We start from the raw sequence: 16,644 nt of genomic DNA on the forward strand, positions 1-16,644 counted from the left end.
TCTCTGTTAAGTCTCCGGAAGTCGGTAGGAAGAGTGCCGGACACCGCCTTCCCTAGTACAACAAAAGGGAAATATTCTTCTTTAAGCCCACCCAATGCCCGTCGATGTCCATTCGTCGTCTGGAGAGTCCAGATTTGCAAACATTTCAGTTCAGTTCGAAAATGAAAACCATGGTGGTTCCAAAAAGACTGATCACTTAACATCACATCAAACAATATAGCAATGCAGGAGACATTATTTACAACATAGAAATGAAAATGACATCAGATCCATTATATTGTAGTCCGTCGAACGGGATGAATAATTCTTCTGTTCTAATTCACTTTTATTTTCAAAATACATTTAGACTGTAGTGCGAATTAAAAGCCATGACATAAGGGACCCGGACGTTCGTTCAGGTGTCTGTTCTTATTAATTTGCTGTTCCCCAGAGGCCGTAGCTGTTCCACCGTTCTTGACAGACGTGGACACAGGAGAGCGCAACTGGCATGAGAAGTGACCACGACAGAGACGTGTGTCTACAGAGCAGATGTCCCGCGAGCTCTGAGAGCGTCTCCGGTCATCAGCGAACTCCACCATCTGCTCATCTTTACCGGACGGCCACCACGCGCGCGCGCGCGCGCACACACACACACACACACACACACACACACACACACACACACACCATGGAGCCGACAAGGAAGAGAGGCAGAGAGAGTGAGTGAGTGAGATTTCACCTGAGCACATCTTGAATCATCCTTTCAAAACACACCACCTCAATAGGTGCTTTAATGAAACCTTTCAGTGGTTATTTATACCGATGCTTCACAAGCCACGAGCACCTGCACGCTACTTAGAAACCGCAACCATCGGGAAGGAACGGCGATGGGTCAAGGCTGGAACTGGGTGTTATAAGCAAGCAATTTAACTGAAGCGCAGTAATTAATTATTTCAGCTACAGCAACTAACCAGCAGAGTAACTTCTAGTTTCCTGCTAACACCCTTTGCTGCATTTCAACACAGTGCACATAGCTTACACTTCATTACTGCCATAGAGATGATAGCCAGGTTTCTCCTCTCTCGCTCTTCCTAAATTGGGCAGCGCGGGAGCTCGTCTTATCCGGCGCGCGCCAGACTCCCTTCAGACACTCGGACGGATGATTTGTTTTCGCGCCGGCCGTATTTCCCGCGCGCGGAACCTAAACGCTCCCCAGGCGTATTTTCTGCACCCTAATGCCTCCAGATTTCCGAGTCACAGCAAAATCGGAGCATCTGCTAAATGAATTAAGGGAAGATGCAAACGCTACACTCTCACGCGAGGGAAGTATAGTCGTTAGTCACCTTTAATACTGCGATACGACTCGTTCCGACCCGTGACGATATTAAGGCATTGTTTTAAAACCACGCATGAAAGAATCGGGGAATTCTCCTCATTAATTCAATTCATAATGATGGATTGAGTTAAGATGGGAACATAGGGACATGTCTGAATAGTTCTTTGATGGATGAGTTGTCAGTGGGCACATTAGACTACCTTTCTACCTTTGCTCTCTGTGCTTGTGGCTGGGTGTGTGGGTATGTGTGAGTGAGCGTGGCTGGGTGGGTATGTCTAAGATAATTTAAGAGGTGCACAGTTAAGAGTTAGGTCCCTGCCTCACAGAGGGATGCTTTCAGCTAGTAAGCTAAGTGGGGTCAGCCCATTTTTCTGTGCTATTCTCTCAGCTATTTTCCATCGCTCCCCAGGGAGTTATGAGTACGCCACACTGGTGTCTTTTATACTTCTCTCATTAGCATGCCACTGTGTGTTTTCCACAGAGTATGTGACATGTGCCACATGGTGTGTACGAGTGTGTGTGTGTGCATGTGAGTGTGTGTGTGTGTGTGTGTGTGTGTGTGTGCGCGCGCGCTGAGCCAAAGTGGGGTCACGTGCTTTTCCACAGAACGTGTTCCACAAACCACCCCTGGTCTTTACATCTGTCTACACTGTAATATAAATGCCTTTTATCCTGTCTGCAAGTTTATTTGAGCACTATAGAAATGCAAGATCTTTATGAATGTATTAAAAATGTTTGAACTAAATGTGAAATTTGAACGCCTGAATACATGCGATTCATATGGAGTTCAAAACCAATAATCTCACTGGTTTTAAGTGGCATGCATTTTTTTTACTGAAAAAACAAGAAATTTACTGCAAATTTGGTACCAAATATCTGGGCATATTTGTCAGAAAATGTCACTACAGAAATATATTCAACTCGAAATCTCAATAAAGGCACATAAACATTTCATGTGAATGTGCTTAATAAAGTAGGAGTGCCTAGTTCTCTACTTTATTTCCCAGTATTTCTCTAAAACTCCTGTTGAGACTAATTGTTCTTGTGAGTGGTGGCTGTGCATTAGATGGGAAGAATGGGAGATGTTAGAAGTCAGTTTGTTTCAACCATAGCGCACACAAACATACTTGTAGGGGGCATGGGGCTATGAGAGAATAATTTGACTTTAAACACTAAAGAAATAAAGAAAATATTTTTTTTTCCTGGTTTCCTAAATTTCAATGTAGTTGTGTGTAGGTTAAACAAAATAGCTACTGTTGTCTCGTACATTGCAACTCACACATCAGAGATTGGAGCGGAAAACAAGAAAGTCTTAGTAATCGATTTCAGTAGGCTAAAGTAGCAGGCAAAATTAAACAAACAGAACAAAAGGGCTTCAGATAACAACAATAACACTAAAACCCATACATGTATGTATTTTCTGAACAGATCTGGTCCGTTGTGTTTCATGCCCCTCTTCTTAATTGGGACAGGAAGCACAGTCTGTCTGAGCTGGCCAAGCAGAAACAAACTAGAAACAGTTCAACAAGATTTGCACACAATTTGTGGGTTTTCCCCCAAAGTGTAGCACACAGAGCGCCATACTGATCTAATAAGCCATGGTGACATGCTTTGTGGTCTGTCCCCATCAGCATGAGGAGCTATTAATCACTGATTAGATAACATGCTAACACAGACACACACACCCTCATTGTATGCACTAAGGCATGCGGAGGCTAACTTTACACAGCCAGATAAACACTCACATAAGGCTAAATACATCAGCTAATGTTCTCTGGTGAGCACTTGAGAACGCTTTTTCAGCAAATACATTAATGCGTACGCCCACACACTGATCATCACACTCATGTTTTTTACATGCTGCTCACTGTGGTGGTCATCACCCAGCAAACAACACTTCTACCATGCAGTCTAAGAATAGATTTACTTGGGATTAATGACTTCTGTATAGTTCTGCTGATCATATAGTGTTTACTAGTAGTACGTTGCAGGAGTGAGGGGGCGGAGCTTGCATCCAGGGGGTGATGCATCTGCAATCCCATACTTTTATAGTAGCTAAATAATAGGGCAAAACAATACTTATTGTTAGTATATAGTGTTTAAAGTAATCAAATCCTTTAGTGTTCACATTTAGAAATTTAAATGTTCCTGGATTATATACTATGCTAGGTGAAATTTCAAAGTGTGCGAACACTACTCTGAAATCCCATAATTCCAATATGTAATCCAACATGAATTGTGTAACGTTTATTATGACAAATTAAACAAAATTGCTAATGCTGACGAAGCTGCTTTCAAAAGTAAACATACTGCGTAATAGGTCTAATATGTGATTCATGTGCCCATTATTTCTCAATTATTCTGTAAAACACTTTATTAACACAGTATGTGCCAAAATATAACATGTATAATGTGGTAAAATCATTGACCGTATATATAATGGACGGTACGTCACCGTTGACTCCCATTGTGAGTTTTTGAAGCCACCAAGATGGCCGCACGGACGCTGCCATCTTGAAAATTGGAGCCAGCGCATGCGCGTTAAAACCGGTAGGCAGGACAGTATCTCCGCCAGAGACCGTATCTCCGCCCCGACATTCGTTAGGATACGCCCACCAGTATAGACACTTTTGACGTTTTACAAAATAAACAAAGGTAAAAGGTTTTAATACTGCTGTCGACAGTTTTGCTGTCGAGAGTTTTGCTGTTGAGCACGTTCACGTTTGAGCGTCTGGTATTAGATGTCAACCAACGCAGCTATTAACTGTCAATCACCTTATCGCCACACCCCTTTAAATAACGCTTAATAACTTCTACAAAATCTGTTTATCGTAGAGAAAAACACCGGGAGAGATACTAACGCAATGGGGTCTTATAGAATTGACAAAATATAATTGCTCAAAAAACTTTCAAAGTTCAAAGTTTGTCGTCCGGCCCATTCACTAACATGGGAATGGGCGGGGTTAAAAGTTGTACTGCAGCCAGCCACTAGAGGGCAGCTGACTAACGGAGGCTTCACTTTTCACTCGCGTCGTCCAGTCCACTTATATATACAGTCAATGGCTAAAATATTGATTTCGGTTCTCAGATTAGCATGAACTAATGCTAACGTTTGTAGTTTATAACAGCTAGATAGCTAACTAGTTATCTCGTTAAGTTTTCTAGGCTGGCGTCAGTGGTTTATCCTCTTGATGATGCTAAACTTTGTCAAAAAGGTGCAAGACACTTTAGTCTTTATGTAGACCTATGTAGACTTAATAAAGACACTTTCATTTTTATGTAGACCTGGTAAAGACATGTTGGTCTTTATGCAGACCTAATAAAGACCCTCTGGACTTTATGCAGACCTAACACTAGTTTGTGGAAAAACCCACTACAAAGTACTGTGGCTACAACTCTGGGTGCAAGTGAGGAAGTCTAGATGTCATGGTAGGCCGGGCCAGCCCCACAGGGGAGCCGCCCACTTCACATTCCACACATTCCTCAACACAGCCACTCCCCCTTTTCCAATTCACCAGCATACTCCATAATCCCTGGCACCTGTCTCTCATCTCCCTCACTCCCTACTTCAGCCCACAGATCCTGCCAGTCGTCTATGTGCATTCCTTGTTCATAGAGGAGTGAACCTGCTGCCTCGTCTCCCGCTGCCTTCCTCCTTAAGCGTCTCTCGTTATTTTCCCAGCGCTGTGTGCGTGTGGCTTTGCTTTATTTCACATGAGTGTGATTGTCATTGCTGTGCTACGGACATTAGAGATTTCACGGCACCAAACTCCACATCTGCTGCTTCTGTCACCCCATTACACTAGATAAATAAAATAATAAAGTAAAAAAGAACATATACAATATAAAAATAGCACTAAGTTTACACTAACCAGACACCGAACAGTAAATGTAACCCCAGTAAAAAACAACAAAAAAAGAATAATAAATCTAGCAGTAAATTGGTAAAAAAAAAATTGCAACAACCGTGGGGTTATATTAATGTCAACCTGTTTATTTAAAGTTGTTAATTAAAAATGCATTTTATACTAATAACAAGCAGTAGTTGGACATGTTTAATATCAGAAGTATTGTGACTGCACTGTGGAAGCTTTGGAAGCAGTATATTTACATCTGTTTATAAGTAAAAGTAAAATTAACAAGACTAGAAATTGTGTATCATATTTATTAAATGAATATAAAAATTAAGCATTTCACACATCCTGTTTTCTGGATGCTTCTCAGCATTGGCCACCCAGCACAGATGCTGAAGATCTATAGGTAGTACAGGCCCAAAGTATGGAAGCAAGCTGTGATTCTCCAGAATAAGAATAATTGGACAGAACTTCTCAACAGCATAACGATCCAGAACTATTAGACAGGGAAAAAACAGTATGATGTAACAGTGTAAGCCTCAGATCTCTGACCAATCACGCTCCTAAGGGAAGGGCTTGACTGCCCAGTAAAAGTGAAGCACACCCCTCTAGTCAGTAAGGTCTTACAGAAGAACTCGACTTTGCTTCCGAGCATCTGGCCTGTAGTCTATATATAAACACAAAAAGAAATAACTGTCAACTTCCAGGCCAGTCTACAAGTTTCGAGCTCCCAACATAGACAGACAGGCACATCTCAGCAGTATTGTTGGACTGGCTGGTAGTTCTGTATGACTGCACTAGGAACCTGCAGCAGCACCTTAATATAATCATTGTGTTTTTCATGTGACAGTTCTGTGGATTCCATGAACTGATTTTGCTCCGCTAACACCTGAGTGCTACTGAACAAAGCGTTCTTATGACTGCTGTACCAAGCTTCAAATCTGCCTCTGGAGGCTAATGAGTTGTTTCATTATCTAATAACTCGAGCTGCTCATCGCTTCATAATAATTACTTATCAATTATGGCTGAGCTATATATTAATACGTAGTATAAGCTAATCGTCGTGTATTATTTATGCTGCTGACTCTGTTGAAAGATGGGCACCGGGATCAAAACCGAAAAGGCTGCACTAAAATGTGCATGTCATGGCCGCTCCTGCCAAACCATGTTTCACCCTTCATGCTCCCAGCAGGTTTCGTCATGCATCCGGACCCTTTTCCGATGAGGTCACCATCGGCCGCCTGAGTGAACGCATCGTGCACAGGCATATATCTCACTGGAGCTTCAAGAACTCCAGATTAAGGGTTTTTTTTTTAAGTTTCTCTGCTTTGCAAGATTTATTGGCTCCTCACGCTTCAAAAGCGGTTGTGTGGAGTTTGCAGAGTGTACCCATCCCTCTCCATCTTGCTCACTGACTACCGTGTGAACATGCTTGTTAAATAATGTACTTTGATGTTTTTTAAACAGATATCAGATGCGTGGGTTGCTAACCAACAGAGCAGTGGAGGCAGGGAGAAAGGCCCAGGAGGCCTGCTTCATCAGGACACCATTCCAGTCCACCCTCCACCCAAAGCAGATGGAGGAAAAGTAACCACCCCCATTCCAGTACACCTTCCTCCCCAAGTAAGTGAAGGAATAGCAGACACATGAATCCATTAAGCTTGTCTCTGCACTTAATTTTATTCAGATAAGAGCAGATTTTACCCACTAACAAATAGTGCTTTGACGGTGGTTCTTGGAAAGTTTTATAATGTATTATTTATAAAACTTTATTATGTAATATTATTGTACCCAAAATAATTTCACAACAATAAGTTGTGTCTTATCATTTTTAAAGAGAATAAAATTTTTATTTTTTATTTTATAAAAAAAAAAAAGTTTTATTTCTACACACAAATTCCACACACACTCATTGTGCTGCACACACAGCCTATCTGACCTTTGACATTTGTTGCCATGGCACCTGGTTAAATATCCCTGCCCTGTCATGTTGTTTTTTACACCTTCTTTCCTCTCATCAAGTAAGAGTGTGTTTTGTGTGTGTGTGTGTGTGAAAGAGAGACAGTGGAAGGATGTGTATGTGTGAGACTTTTGACCCAGAGTGTCTGTGTTATTGGGGATTGAATCATTGGTTCAGTATCCAGTAACACAGACTTACCTCATATCTTATGCATTGCCTGTCAAACACTGTCAATTCCAGTTCTCACTGAGCATCTACTTAAATCTTCCTAAATTACACACTAGTGTTACAGGAAACTAATTATCACTGTATATCAATTCTGCATATTAGAATGAACAAGAGGACAACTGCAATATCAGGAAAGTTTCATCTCATAAAAATGTAATTTAAAAAGTACAACTCTGATATGCAGTGGGCAAAAAATGTTTAAATATATTTTAAAGAAATAAAGAGGCTACATCGGGAAAGAGACTATCTTCCAACAGTGTCAACATGAAACGTTTGCTAAACCCTAGATTACAGGATTACAGGGAACATGGAGTGTGTGCATTTGTCTGTATGTGTGTTTGTTTGTTTTTGTTTCCTTGCTGTTGATAGATCAAGGCGACCTTGAGTAAAGACGCATTTGTCTAGGATCAATACTTTGTCTGATCCTCCTTCACTTCTTTCCACCACCCCGACCCCCCCCCCCCAACCAGCCACACACACAAACACAAACATATCATAATATGCTGAAGAATATGTACCAGTAAGTGTACTATAATGTGCTTATAAAAAAGAAAGGAAATAATGAGTAACCAAAGCAACTCCATCTCAATCTGCCCCTCTATCTCATCCTGCCTCTATCTCAATCTGCCCCTCTATCTCATCCCGCCTCCATCTCAATCTGCTCCTCTATCTCATCCTGCCTCCATCTCAATCTGCCCCTCTATCTTATCCTGCCTCCCTCTTAATCTGCTCCTCTATCTCATCCTGCCTCCATCTCAATCTGCTCCTCTATCTCATCCTGCCTCCATCTCAATCTGCCCCTCTATCTCATCCTGCCTCCCTTTCAATCTGCTCCTCTATCTCATCCTGGCTCCATCTCAATCTGCCCCTCTATCTCATCCTGCCTCCCTTTCAATCTGCTCCTCTATCTCATCCTGGCTCCATCTCAATCTGCCCCTCTATCTCATCCTGCCTCCATCTCAATCTGCTCCTCTATCTCATCCTGCCTCCATCTCAATCTGCCCCTCTATCTCATCCTGCCTCCATCTCAATCTGTTCCTCTATCTCATCCTGCCTCCATCTCAATCTGCCCCTCTATCTCATCCTGCCTCCATCTCAATCTGCTCTTCTATCTCATCCTGCCTCCATCTCAATCTGCCCCTCTATCTCATCCTGCCTCTATCTCAATCTGCCCCTCTATCTAATCCTGCCTCTATCTCATCCTGCCTCCCTATCTCAGTCTGCCCCTCTATCTCATCCCGCTTCTATCTCAGTCTGCTCTCTGTCTCATCCTGCCTCCATCTCAATCTGCCCCTCTATCTCTTTTTGCCTCTGTCTCATCCTGCCTCGGCTTCAGCCTGCCTCCTTCTGCCTCATTACCTCCACAGTATTGTAACTTAACCTAATTTGGAATAGTTACCCTTAGCTGTGTCTCGGCTGATAGTTGCCAGACGTGGCGTTACATTCATTTGCTGTTGTAATCACATTTCCTTTCATTTGACTCTGGAACGTGACTTTGTTGCAGACCGTGAACTGCGGGAGCTGTTGCTAGGACACGGAGGCATCCCCTCAGCCGGGCTGCGTTTGACCACGCTAACACACCCGTTGTCCTCACGCTAATAAAACTGCCAGGAGCTTTGGACTCCACCTGAAGGTCCGTGACGCCTGATATTTTCCGAATGTCATTCCAAAGAGCTGCATCATGCCACTTCCTGGGCCTGTTGCCATGGAGATGGACCTTGGTGACAGCTTGCAAGGTTATTAATTAGACATGGAATGTGAGTTCATGGAACTCGGAAGGTTTTGAAATCGTTTAATGATGCTCGTTAGATTCCCGATACAAAAACAATAATAAAAAAACCTGTAATTCATCTTTTTTTTTCTTTTCTTTGTGTTCTTGTGTAATGTGGATTGTTTGTGAAGGTACCAAGCGGTGAGCTTTATTAAAATGATTCAAAATAAAGAGGAAGAGGAAGTAAAAAGTTTGAATGTTTGTACTTAACATGGCAGAGATGATCCTGAGTAGGATTAAACGTTGGGCTTTTATGCACTGCTCAGCTGAACTAGCTCGGCTTCCTTGAAACCTTCAAGCACTTTACAAAACAAATCATTAGTCTCTATACTGTGCAACTAAATTTCAGACTCCCATTTATTTTCTAGTCATGCTCCTCCCCTATTTGTTATCTCTTTCTCTGCTCCTAAACACACATATATACGTCCGCGCGCACACACACGCACGCACGCACGCACACACGCACACACACGCACATACATACTTGGTTTTATTGGTTCTAATCTGGCAGAGGTGATTTATCTCTGCTGTCTTCACTCTGGACCAGATGCTGCTGACCCTGCAGACAGTCAAAACTGTGTGTGTTTGTGTGAGAGTGTGTGTATGTGTGTGTGTGTGTGTGTGTGTGTGTAGGCGTGTGTGTGTGTGTGTGTGTGTGTGTGTGTGTGTGTGTGTGTGTGTGTGTGTGTGTGTGTGTGTGTGTGTGTGTGTGTGAGCTTGCATGCATTTGCCCTGGAGATATAGCCAAAAGAGTGGCCTTTGCTGTCTCACACTGTTAGCACTGATTCCCTGAATCAATGCTTCAGTCGAGGCTTCTTACCCTGAAACTGCCCATTACATGCAGGCAGGCGATTTAATGAGAAGACCACCCACAGCAGACACAGGTGCAGCAGTGAGACATCTCAGATGCAGCAGTGAGACAGCTCAGATGCAGCAGTGAGACAGCTCACCCCATTCACAGCCTGGTTCACAGTTCCCCATCTCAACAACGTTACTCCATCGCTTTCACTCATATCAGCTCTAACATTTTGTAAGTACTGGGGCCTGCGTTATCCGTCCACCATGAACAACACACCCATTGTCCTATCCAGCTACAGTGGACACCCTCACTATGCTGTCTCCTTGTGTTGCTTCAATCCATTTGACCTAAGACCTCTGGACTGACTGTCCTGTGCATAGTGGACACTGACTGTCCTGTACAAGTATAGTGAACCAATTTAATGTCCAGCCCATGTATAGTGCACCCATTCACTGTCCTGTCTGTGCACAGGGGACACATTCACTGTCCTATCTATGTATAATGGACAGTCTCACTGTCCCATCTGTGCATAGTGGAAACCCTTATTAATCATACACGCCAGCAGCCCTGTGATTGGTGATTGGTGGGTGTCCAGAGGTCTTCACCCAACCAGGTTTGCTCTGTTTGAAATGATGGCTTGGTTCGATTCCACTTGCAGTTTGCTAGTTTGTGGCCAGTTCTGGAGGCTTCATTAAAGCTACCATAAGACGATGGCCCTAACTGCTGCCTGCTCTGCCTGTGAAACGCTCCAGTATTTACAGTTTTTCAGCCGTCACCTTGCTGGAGGACGTCAGTAAAGAACCACAAGCCTTCAGGCATTGGAGCATCAATCAGGGTCTCTGGAGGACAGAGAGGATTCACTTCATCGGAATGTTAGCGGATCACATCTGCTGCTCACACAGTCTGTTTTCCACACTGACAGCAAGACAAATGCAGAAGCAATAATTCCGGTAATGCTACATTAGAGGGCGATTGTCTGGGATTGTTTAGCGTTTAAACACAAGAGCCATCTCAACATAATGTATTATTCAGATGTGTAAGTTCACGTTGTGGCACTGAGCTAATGCTTTATATTTCCTCCATGTGTTATGTGAGCACCGTGGCGGACATTGGCACCGGCACTGTGACGTTCCAAGGCCAACACCTCAGACCTGATGGAAAGAAACCCAAACCTCAAAACTGCACTACATTTGCTTAATGAGAACATGAATGTGTTTGTGAGTGCGTTCATGAGTGTGTTCATGAGTGTGGCCATGAGTGTGTCCATGAGTGTCCATGAGTGTGTCCATGAGTGTGAGCATGACTGTGTTTATGAGTGTGTCCATGACTGTGTTCATGAGTGTGGCCATGACTGTGTTCATGAGTGTGGCCATGAGTGTGTTCATGAGTGTTCATGGGTGTGTCCATGAGTGTGTCCATGAGTGTGAGCATGACTGTGTTCATGAGTGTGTTCATGACTGTGTTCATGAGTGTGTCCATGAGTGTGTTCATGAGTGTGTCCATGAGTGTGTCCATGAGTGTGTTCATGAGTGTGTCCATGAGTGTGTTCATCAGTGTGTCCACGAGTGTGTTCATGACTGTTCATGACTGTGTCCATGAGTGTGTCCATGACTGTGTTCATGACTGTGTTCATGGGTGTGTCCATGAGTGTGTCCATGAGTGTGTTCATGACTGTGTTCATGGCCGTGCTCATGAGTGTGTTCATGAGTGTGTCCATGATTGTGTTCATGATTGTGTTCAAGAGTGTGTTCATGACTGTGTTCATGGCCGTGCTCATGAGTGTGTTCATGAGTGTGTCCATGATTGTGTTCATGATTGTGTTCAAGAGTGTGTTCATGGGTGTGTTCATGGGTGTGTTCATGAGTGTGTCCATGATTGTGTTCATGATTGTGTTCAAGAGTGTGTTCATGGGTGTGTTCACAACTGTGTTCATGACTGTGTTCATGAGTGTGTTCATGACTGTGTTCATGAGTGTGTTCATGGCTGTGCTCATGAGTGTATTCATGAGTGTGTTCATGACTGTGTTCATGAGTGTGTTCATGACTGTGTTCATGAGTGTGTTCATGGCTGTGCTCATGAGTGTGTTCATGAGTGTGTTCATGACTGTATTCATGAGTGTGTTCACGACTGTGTTCATGACTGTTCATGAGTGTGTTCATGAGTATGTCCATGAGTGTGTTCATGACTGTGTCCATAATGATGTGTTTGCTCGATGATCACACAGCCCTAAGGATGCATGCCCATTATATCATATGCATGTGAGTTTGGACTCTCACCCTTATCTGCGAACTTGCATACACATCATATAAGTGATAATGAGACAACAATGTGTGTGTGTGTAAGTGATCGTGACTGTAGGAAATAGTGAAAAATGTGTGGTGTGAAGGTTACTACCATGTGAGACAACATGTGAAGTTCAGATCACGAGCTCGTAAGTCATTTCTCTACACACTGACTCCCCCACTGCACACACACCAGTGTGGACGCTCCTCTCTCTCGCTTCTCTATTTCCACGACTCACACATGCCATTGTGTTCACTGAAAAAGCCATGAACAGCTCACATGTAAAACTCATAAGACGTGCGGAAATTTGAGAGCCATCGCATAATAAAATAACTTTAAACTTAAACCCAATAACACAGCAATATGGAATCTTTATCTATTCATGTATGTATCTATTTATTTGTCAGAGACTGAGCAGGTGAGTGAGTGAATAGCTCATATTTGAATGAGTGGAAAGTGAGGGGTTTGAGGATCAGAGGAAATTAATGAAATTAATTAATTCTAATTCACCAACATCTGAAATGGTCCACCAATGGAATGGAACTCAAATGGAATGGAACTCCAACGGAATGGAACTCCAACGGAATGGAACTCCAACGGAATGGAACTCCATGCCATTTACATTTACACTGACAGACCAGGTCTCACACTGCACAGCTCCACAGATGAAGGTTTTCTAGTAAACCTTGCTGATGCATTTTATAGCCTTGCTTTATTTTCAGTGAGACTAGTTCAAGCTATCAAAATGCAGCACTGCCATAATACCAATTTACTTAAATTAAACAAAAAGAAGACAAGGACACATTATTTTAGACAAATACACACGTGGACAAAATTGTTGGTACCCCTCGGTTAATGAAAGAAAAACCCACATTGGTCACAGAAATAACTTGACAGAAATAATTAAAAAAAAAATATCTGACAGAAAAGTTTCTAAAGAGATTAAAGGTGAACTTCAAGCTCAAGGAACATCAGTGTCAGATCGCTCCATCCATCGTTGTTTGAGCCAAAGTGGACTTAATGGGAGAGATGACCAAGGAGAACACCATTATTGAAAAATCATAAAAAAGCCAGACTGGAATTTGCCAAACTACATGTTGACAAGCCCCAAAGCTTCTGTGAGAATGTCCTATGGACAGATGAGACAAAAATGGAACTTTTTGCCAAGGCACATCAGTTTACAGATGGAAAAATGAAGCATATCAAGAAATGAACACTGTCGCTACTGTGAAACCTGGAGGAGGCTCTGTTGTGGTCTGGGGCTTTGCTGCGTCTGGCACAGGGCGTCTTGAATCTGTGCAGGGTACAAAGAAATCTCAAGACTATCAAGGGATTCTGGAGAGAAATGTGCTGCCCTGTGTCAGAAAGCTTGGTCTCAGTAGCAGGTCATGGGTGTTGCAACAGGATAATGACCCAAAACTCACAGCTAAAATCACCCAAGAACGGCTAAGAGGAAAACATTGGACTATTCTGAAGTGGATGTCTATGAACCCTGACCTAAATCCTATTGAGCATCTTTGGAAGGAGCTGAAACATGCCATCTGAAAAAGGCGGCCATCAAACCTGAGACAACTGGAGCAGTTTGTTCATGAGGACTGCGCCAAAATACCTGAAGTCTCATTGACAGTTACAGAAATTACAAGTAATTCTGTTGAAGCATGGTTGAAAAGCAATAACCTGACTTTCACTGGTTAATTTTCATAATAGCATTTTTATTTATTATTACTTTGGTCAGATTCAAGTTATTTCTGTGACCATTGTGGGACCAAGTAGTTTGGATCCAACTAGTCTAGTTTTATATGTAAATGAATAAACCTAAATTTCACCTTCAAATATGACAAAACCACAACTTTCAGCAGACTGACAGCAAAACTGGGGCACTGGGAGACTGCTGGATACAGAGTGGGGGGGGGGGGGGGTCCCAGGGCTGGAGCGGGTCCACAGGGTGCAGAGTGGGGGGGTCCCAGGGCTGGAGCGGGTCCACAGGGTGCAGAGTGAGGGCTGGAGCGGGTCCACAGGGTGCAGAGTGGGGGGGGTCCCAGGGCTGGAGCGGGTCCACAGGGTGCAGAGTGAGGGCTGGAGCGGGTCCACAGGGTGCAGAGTGGGGGGGTCCCAGGGCTGGAGCGGGTCCACAGGGTGCAGAGTGGGGGGGGTCCCAGGGCTGGAGCAGGTCCACAGGGTGCAGAGTGGGGGGGGTCCCAGGGCTGGAGCAGGTCCACAGGGTGCAGAGTGGGGGGGGTCCCAGGGCTAGAGCGGGTCCACAGGGTGCAGAGTGGGGGGGGTCCCAGAGCTGGAGCGGGTCCACAGGGTGCAGAGTGGGGGGGGTCCCAGGGCTGGAGCGGGTCCACAGGGTGCAGAGTGGGGGGGTCCCAGGGCTGGAGCAGGTCCACAGGGTGCAGAGTGGGGGGTCCCAGGGCTGGAGCGGGTCCTCCGGGTGCAGAGTGGGGGGGTCCCAGGGCTGGAGCGGGTCCACAGGGTGCAGAGTGGGGGGGGGGGGGGGGTCCCAGGGCTGGAGCAGGTCCACAGGGTGCAGAGTGGGGGGGTCCCAGGGCTGGAGCGGGTCCTCCGGGTGCAGAGTGGGGGGGGGGGTCCCAGGGCTGGAGCGGGTACTCCGGGTGCAGAGTGGGGGGGTCCCAGGGCTGGAGTGGGTCCACAGGGTGCAGAGTGGGGGGGTCCCAGGGCTGGAGTGGGTCCACAGGGTGCAGAGTGGGGGGGTCCCAGGGCTGGAGTGGGTCCCCACCTTCAGGCCTCTCTGCGTTCGGATGCCATGCAGGGGCGCTTCCGGATGAAAACCCTGCAAAACCGCAATCCAGCACGATGCAAATGGATGCACCTCGTCAGAGGCAGGAGATGACAGCTTCCATCCATAGCCCGCTGTTCCTCACGCTCCGTCTTCATCTCTCTGAATTCAGGCCTTTTCAGACAGTTTCTGGAGGCGCAAAAGGCCTGCCAAAGGGAAATGTTTTATTCAGAGGCATGGCTTCACCTTGCCTTTGTGGGAGATCTTGAAACTAATTTAGTGAGGCATAATGCAACACCCTCCTGACAGCACGGCTGCAGGTGAACTTTGACTTTTTGCATTTTATTTCCTGCTTCTTTCACTGCCTTGGCAACATGTTAGCACATTTAAATGTACAACATGTAAAATTTGCTGCCATCACAGCCAGGCTGTAAGGGTGATAACCTAGCCTGGCTCTTTTCTTGGCGGGCAAAGGGCACTGGTAGGAATAGAGGGTTATCAAATTTGTTTTTCAAGCAATTCAGTCAATTCCTGAGCGTGGGCTCTATAAAGACAAGGTGTTATCAGCCATGATGTTTCATATCAAGTGTTGTGTTGAACTGCTCAACTAAAAGATTTAAAAGTTTGCCAAAATGTTCAAGTGATTTGATTGTGTCGGAGTTCATTAATAATCCAAACTAAGCAGTTGTGAAAGAACTTTTGACATCTCAAACATTGAGACGATCATTGACACTACAGCTGGTGCCTAAGGCACTGTATAGATATGGAATAATATTCTCTGCTAGATGTTATGGCAAACGTCTTTGAACAGCAAATGGACATTAGTTTGAAATGGTACAGCCATTTCAAATAAGCAGCCTTCAGCAGTAGAATCATTCTAATATAAATGCTCTCGGAAATCTGTGATACAGTGTAGCTGAATAAAATGTCCACTGATATCAGGCTAAATATTAATGCAGCCACAGAACATGGTTCACTTTGAAAATGAAATTATATTAGGATTTGGCTCTAAGTGCAATAATGCATGAATTGGAATAGGAATCACCTCCAAGTTGTTGCATTATGCATGAGGGTATTCAGAAAGTTGAGTAATGGCACTCATGTTATAGCTGCAGTTAGAATTCTACTGTGTGTGTGTGTGTGTGTGTGTGTGTGTGTGTGTGTGTGTGTGTGTGTGCATGACGGAGAAAAAGAAATGGACAGAAAGAAAGTGAAGGAGAGTGGGACAGAGACAGACAGGCAGGCAACTAAACAGTCTCAGAGCTTGTGTGTGTGTTCCTCTGTAATTGGTCACTTCCATTATCCTCTTTTTAAAATCTCTCCACAGGGACACTCGTCTCTCCGCAGGGACACTCGTCTCAGCTCTGCTGTTCCTCTCTCCATCTTTCTCTAATTCTTTTGCTCTTTTTCGGTCTCTGTGCACCTATTACTTGTTTTCTCCTTTATTGTCTGTTTTTTTTTTTCTCATTAGGACTTTTGAGCAATCAGCCCTAACGAGTGTTTGTGGAGTGGGGTGTGGGGGAGAAAGTGGGGGTGTGGGGGTGTGGGGGAGAAAGTGGGGGGTGTGGGGGAGGAAGTGGGGGTGTGGGGGGTGTGGGGGAGAAAGTGGGGGGTGTGGGGGAAGGAGAAGATGGGGCCTTGGGGTTCTCCTCTCCTCCTGCATTCCATCCTCTGACATGTACACATGCAAGAGA

The 16,644-nt window shown here is 44.5% G+C and overlaps 1 long non-coding RNA gene across 2 annotated transcripts; it reads left to right on the forward strand.

Moving 5' to 3' along the window:
- The first annotated feature begins 641 nt into the window (after nt 1-641).
- LOC143522475 (uncharacterized) lies at nt 642-9,261 on the forward strand. 2 transcript variants are annotated; one of them, XR_013133010.1, is made up of 3 exons: nt 642-698; nt 6,637-6,792; nt 8,862-9,261. It is a non-coding gene; the product is annotated as an uncharacterized LOC143522475 (long non-coding RNA). The 2 variants fall into 2 exon arrangements; XR_013133009.1 differs by having other exon boundaries at nt 646-702.
- The last annotated feature ends 7,383 nt before the right edge of the window (nt 9,262-16,644 follow it).

Source organism: Brachyhypopomus gauderio, chromosome 9 (assembly GCF_052324685.1).
Source record: "Brachyhypopomus gauderio isolate BG-103 chromosome 9, BGAUD_0.2, whole genome shotgun sequence".
Taxonomy (NCBI): Eukaryota; Metazoa; Chordata; class Actinopteri; order Gymnotiformes; family Hypopomidae; genus Brachyhypopomus; species Brachyhypopomus gauderio.